The sequence below is a fragment of the Silene latifolia genome, chromosome 1 (assembly GCF_048544455.1).
Source record: "Silene latifolia isolate original U9 population chromosome 1, ASM4854445v1, whole genome shotgun sequence".
Lineage (NCBI taxonomy): Eukaryota > Viridiplantae > Streptophyta > Magnoliopsida > Caryophyllales > Caryophyllaceae > Silene > Silene latifolia.
The window spans coordinates 107,446,885-107,452,865 of NC_133526.1; the positions used below are offsets into that span (position 1 = coordinate 107,446,885).

At 40.8% G+C, this 5,981-nt stretch overlaps 1 non-coding gene across 1 annotated transcript; it reads left to right on the forward strand.

Annotated features, from left to right (window-relative positions):
- The first annotated feature begins 537 nt into the window (after positions 1-537).
- Positions 538-645, forward strand: LOC141620935 (small nucleolar RNA R71). Its single transcript, XR_012532070.1, has one exon. It is a non-coding gene; the product is annotated as a small nucleolar RNA R71 (small nucleolar RNA).
- Positions 646-5,981: the final 5,336 nt, after the last annotated feature.

Here is a 5,981-nt window from a genome sequence, read left to right on the forward strand (position 1 = left end):
GGCTTGTCGGGACTTTCATAAGAAAGGCCACTTCTGAGATTTATGGCATTGATCGTCTCAACCGGCCCTTCACATTTAATTGAAGAATTAGCGGCTTGCTTAGCCTCCATATTCTCCAATTGTTTCACAAAGTTCTCGTGAGGACTCAATCCCGGCGCTTTCCATATTCGCCACTTGAACCAAAAAAAAAAAAAAAAAAGGAGTTGGACCATCTCCCTTAACTTCTCGATCTCATCTGAGTTTTGAATAGGAACTTCGACCTTCCCTTTGGAAGCTTCAGAAGTCTCGAGTTTCTCGAGACGGGTAGAAATGGAAGTTATAAGTGACACAACAAAGATCATGTCTTCACTTTGCTTTCGTGACTTACCACGTGAACTTCCAAACTCGGCTTTATGGACTGCCATCTCCTCAATGGTGTTCCAACCTTTACTTTGACCGGTATTATTTTGGAACCTACCATTAGCAAACAGTATCCAAAATAACTTTGTAATCATCATATAAAGCATTGTAAAATAGATTGCAAAGATACCATTGCTGAAACCATGATGGGGACAGCTCGGACCAAACTTTTGAAACGTCCCCATGCTTCACAAAAATCTTCGTCGGCTCCTTGCTGAAAACTCGTGATTTTACTCTTCAAGGCATCAGTCTTCGAAGGCGGGAAGTACTTCTTGTAGAAGGCTAGTGCTAAAGATGTCCAATCGGTGACTCAAATGCTACTCTATCGAGGTAGCGATACCAATCTAGCGCCGAATCCTTCAAGGAGTATAAGAACATGAACCCCTTTACTTCATCTTGAGTTACCCCCTCCGGTATAGGTATTGAACAAAGAATAGTCCGTGAAAATTTCCATATGTTTCAAGGGGTCTTCATCCGTAGACCATGAACCGATTCCGTTCCACTAAATCAATATAAGAGGAACGAAACTCGAATTTACCAGTAGAAGGGGTAGGTAACTGTTGCCCCTTTGGAAGGTGGTGCTCCTTTGGCTGAAAATTATCATATATCGTAGCCATAGCTTCCAAAATGAGAGTACTCAAGTCTTCCTCTCAAAAACCTGTCCTCTAACTGTGCAAAAGCAAAACTAGAAGCAAAGGTAAGCAACGGCCTCAAGGAACAAAAGTTCCCTGAGACAAGGAAAATAAACTAAAATAAAGCAAACAGAATTACACCGCCTCCCCGGCAACGGCGCCAAAATTTGATACCCGTCGTAAGGTGTCAAAAATTAAATTTATAGTTCCAAACTAAAACTATAGCTAGCGATAGTAAGGGTCGAACCACAGAGAGACAAGGTTGATTTTGTTTGCTAATTTTCAGTCTATAAAAGTAACAATTAATTGGGGGTTTTGAAATTGGTTGGCTAACAGGCTAATTGCAAAAATGAATATTCTTAACAAGATAAAGAGAGGATCGGGAATTTCGGTTCACCATGGCAAATAACAAGTCAGTCAAGCAGCAGAGATCTCATAATACGGTCTCAGGGAAAATAAGCTAGTCTTTCGATCAAAGCTCAAATAACCTCACAGTCTAATAATTCCCTAGAATTTATCAAAGTTTTCACTCCAGAAAAATTCTAAATCTAGCGATAAATCAATTACCAATCTTTCGACCTAGCAAAGAAATCCATCGAAAGATGACAAGACCAATACGGAAGAACTCATGCTACACAACAATCCTAATTTTATACCATGGCTCACCTAATTCCCAATCAAAGGAGTTACCTACGCATAATCGTAACTACACTAATTGCGAAATTAATAATAAAGAACAACTTTGACATAATGAAATTTAATTAACACAAAGGGGAAGAAATCAATTGCTGAAATTAATTGATGAAACAGGAATTAAAATAACAAGCAAAAATAGGAAAAAGAAGAATTGCATAAAAGTCTTACTAATTGAATATCAAGAACAAAGCATTCCAATCAAGGTTTCCGTCTCAAGCTAGATCTGAAAACTGAGTTTTTTCCAGAATGAATAACATGACCTAAAAGTTCCTGCGTGCTACTGATAAAAAGATACTCAAAGTTAATTACAAGTTGGGCTTTTAAAAGTCTAACACGGAAAATTAAACATCAGCTCGAAATCAGGTCGATCGACTGGGAATACAAGTCGATCGACTGAACATGCGGAACAGTAACTTCTGTCTGAGCTCCAGTGGTCGATCGACTGAAAGGCTTAGTCGATCGACTGATAATGCTGTGCAGTGGCTCTTGATGCTTCCAAAATGACTCTTCACTCCTTGCACGCATCTCAAGGTGAGTGAATGAACTCTCCTTCCTCTTAGCTTCCTTGAACTCGCTCCCGGGGGACGAACTTGGCTTGATTTAGCCTACTTCCACGCATTCCTACAATAAATCATAGAAAATGCAAAGTAAACCGTTTCGGGAGAAATAGTAGCTTTAAGCTACTAATTATGCATGGAAATACGTGCCAAAACCACAGATAAAGTGTATAGAATATGCACGTATCAAAGAGCATCCTAAAGACCTAAAGGTAGAAATTCCGGACTTCCATGGTAGTTTAAATCCCGATGACTTACTAGATTGGTTTAGGTTAATTGAAAGAGTCTTTGAATTTAAATCATACTCGAATGCTAAGTCTTTCAAGGTTGCTATTTTAAAGTTCAAAGGTTATGCATCTCTTTGGTATGAAAACATGAAAAACCAAAGGAAGAGAGATGGTAAAGAACCCCTAAAATCTTGGTCAAAGTTGAAAAAGAAGCTTAGTGACAAGTTTATTCCTAAAGAGTATACTCAAGACATGTTCATTAAACTTACTCAACTAAAACAAGATCAACAACCACTTGAGTCTTACACTAGGGATTTCGAACAACTCACTTTGCAATGTGAAATGAATGAGAAACCGGAACAAAAAATTGCTAGATTTGTCGAAGGGTTGGATGATAAAATTGCTAATAGAGTCCGAATGCAACCATTGTGGTCTTTCAATGAAGCCGTGAACTTGGCTTTAAAGGTGGAAAAATGGGGCAAGGGGAAACCTTCCAACTCCAAATTGCCGATCAAAACAACCACCAAGACTACCTATGCCGAGACCAAACCCAAAGAAACCCACACCCCAACCGTGAACCCCATACTTGACAAAGGAAAAGGCATTGAGACCTCACAAAGAAAGACTTTACCCCTCAAAAAATGTTTCAAATGTCAAGGCTATGGTCACTTTGCCAAAGAGTGTCCAACTCAAAGAGCCCTTAGTAGCTTTGAGGTGGTTCATTGGGGAGAGGATGAGATTCTTGTGTGTGATGAGGATGAGGAAACCGAGGAAACTAAGGATGAGGAGGTAGTATTGCCGGATTCCGGGATGAGTCTAGTCACTTGGAGAGTGTTGAGTGCTCAACCATTGGAAATGGATCAAAGACAACAACTTTTTAGGTCTAGGTGTACCATTGGAGGGAAAGTTTGCAACCTAATCATTGATGGAGGTAGTTGTACTAATGTGGCCTCTAGTGTCCTTGTTGAGAAACTTTCCTTAACCACCCAAAACCATCCATGTCCTTACAAATTGAGGTGGCTTGACAAGGGAGCCGAATTGAAGGTTGACAAACAATGCCTAGTGTCCTTCTCCATTGGCAAAAATTATGTTGATAAGGTTCTTTGTGATGTTCTTCCTATGGATGCTTGCCATCTCCTACTTGGTAGACCTTGGGAGTTTGATAAGAGTGCGGTGCATCATGGAAAGGATAACACTTATTCCTTTGAGTTTGACAAGAAGAAGATCACTCTAGCACCTCTTCCACCATCCTCCATGCTTGAACCTTACAAAGAAGTGATGCTAATCAAGGAGGCCGAAATGGTCCCCGAAAAGAGTAATGAGAAAGGTGTTCATGTTCACTTTGCCGAGGGTGTATCCAAGGAACCAGACGAAACAGTCCCTAGCATGGTTCAAAAGTCGAACAAGTTCTTTCAAGATGATCCACCTAATGTCGAACATGTATCCAAGGAACAAGATGAGCCGTTCACTAATATGGTTCGAACAAGGGTCGAGGTCCATGAAAATGTTCCTCTAATTGCTAATCCAAGAATGAATGCCGAGGTCCCTAAAAATCCTTGGTTCGACTATGGTGTCCATAAGTTAAAAGACAAACTAGGGGAGTGTTCAAATGTAAAAGAAGAATCCAAGGGGGGTAATGCCAATGATCAAGTCCAAGATGAGCTCTTTGTCAAGATTGGAGCCGAAAGTACCGTTGGTAGGGTGCAATTTCATCATCCCGTCTCTCCCACCTCTAGTCCAATTGGGAATGAAAGCAAGGACAAGGCAAGTGCCTACTTGAGCAATCAAGGAACTAGGGTCAAGAAACGGGTTCAAGAGGAGATCCTCAACAATGTCCAAACCGTGAGTGTCCATGATGGTGTGCATTGTGACTATTCCGCACACCTTATTCCCAGTTTAATTTAAGATGAGCACAAGGTCAATGGCATAGGCGGTATAATCAGAACAGTTAAGGAGAGTGTTCACCCAAGTAAGCAAGGAAATGGTGTCAAGAAACGGGTTGAACATGGGCTCATTCATCATGTTCAATTCATGGCCAACAAGGGAGGGTCCATGAAATCCAAGCAAGCCGTGAAATTCAGAATTGGGGATCAAGTTTGGGTCCGTTTGTGCAAGTTAGGAACCCTTACAAAAGGGGATAAGCTCATGCCAAGAGAAGGAGGTCCGTTCAAGGTCACTAGTCAAGTTGGGTGTGACAAGTATAAGGTCGATTTGTTGGGAACCCATGCCACATTCAATGTTAGTGATTTAAGTCTTTGTGATGAAGAGCCTAGTGATGAAAATGCCGAGGATTTGAGGACAAATCCTTTTCAAGAGAAGGAGTTTGAAGCAAAACAAATCACATTAGACATGTTTGTACCCGGTTTTGGTCCCTTGACCGAAATAGGGTCCAAATGAGAAATCCGTCTAAGAATATGGGTCCTTTTCCGGCCTAGAAACCTTCCATGGGGAGTTTAGAGTATTTTTGTCCAAGAGCCTATGTCTTGGGAAGGTGATAATCATGGAGAAAGGCAAAGAACAAAACCGGTGGACCTAGAGCTACACGGTTTGCAATGGCAAGTACAAGGGTCGCTTTCAAGTCCCTTTCACCCTTCCTAAATTAACCAAGATATCCTCAAGGCTCCTTTTGTTGCTCTACCACTCTTACACAAGCTTGGCCGGACCCCCATGAAGCTTCCAAATGAGTTTACTCCATGTTTTAATTAATCATTGTCCTTATTAGTTTACTTTCTTGTTTTTTCTTTAAGATTTTTAACTTGTGTAAGAACTTGTGTAAGGCTTAGGGCCACCTTTTGAAACCGATTTTTTAGGGTCTTTTGGACCGTTATATTGCTAGGTTAGATGGATGGATAGGATTGTTTTGCTTGGCCTATAAAAGCAAGGCATTCCTTAGTGTAAAATTCAGAATTTGATGAATGAACAAACACAAGTTAGAAACATTTATTTCTACTAATCTCTTTTTCTTAGTGCTGAGAAATCCTCTTTAGCTTAGTGCTTAGAGTCGGGTATTTTCTTTGCTGTGTGCTTGAAATTATCCTTAGGCTTAATCTAGTGGCTTTGTGCTTGGGTTAAGTCATATCCCAATCACATCCTTTACTCTATTCGATTGTAGAGTTCTGGAACCGTGGTTTTAAACAACTCTGTCGACTATTCGATTGCAGTCCTCAGAGTTTCTGTTGAGTTTTTAGTCGTTTTTATCACGATTAAACAGTCCAAAACCCTGTCCAAATTGAGTCCTTTTTAATCGAAACCAGTTTAGAGCTTACACTGGTAGTGGCGTAGCATTTGGGGGTAGTGTTAGTCATGGTGAGAGTCGTAGTGCCTTTAGCGAGCCAGTTCAGTGCTTTCGATGTGGGAAGATGGGCCATAAAGCCTCTACTCTTAGAGTGGTTATGGATGGTCACAATAGAGAGTATGGGAGCCAGGGAGGAGGTTTCCATACACTTGCACCCAGTCGAGGGTGTAACCAG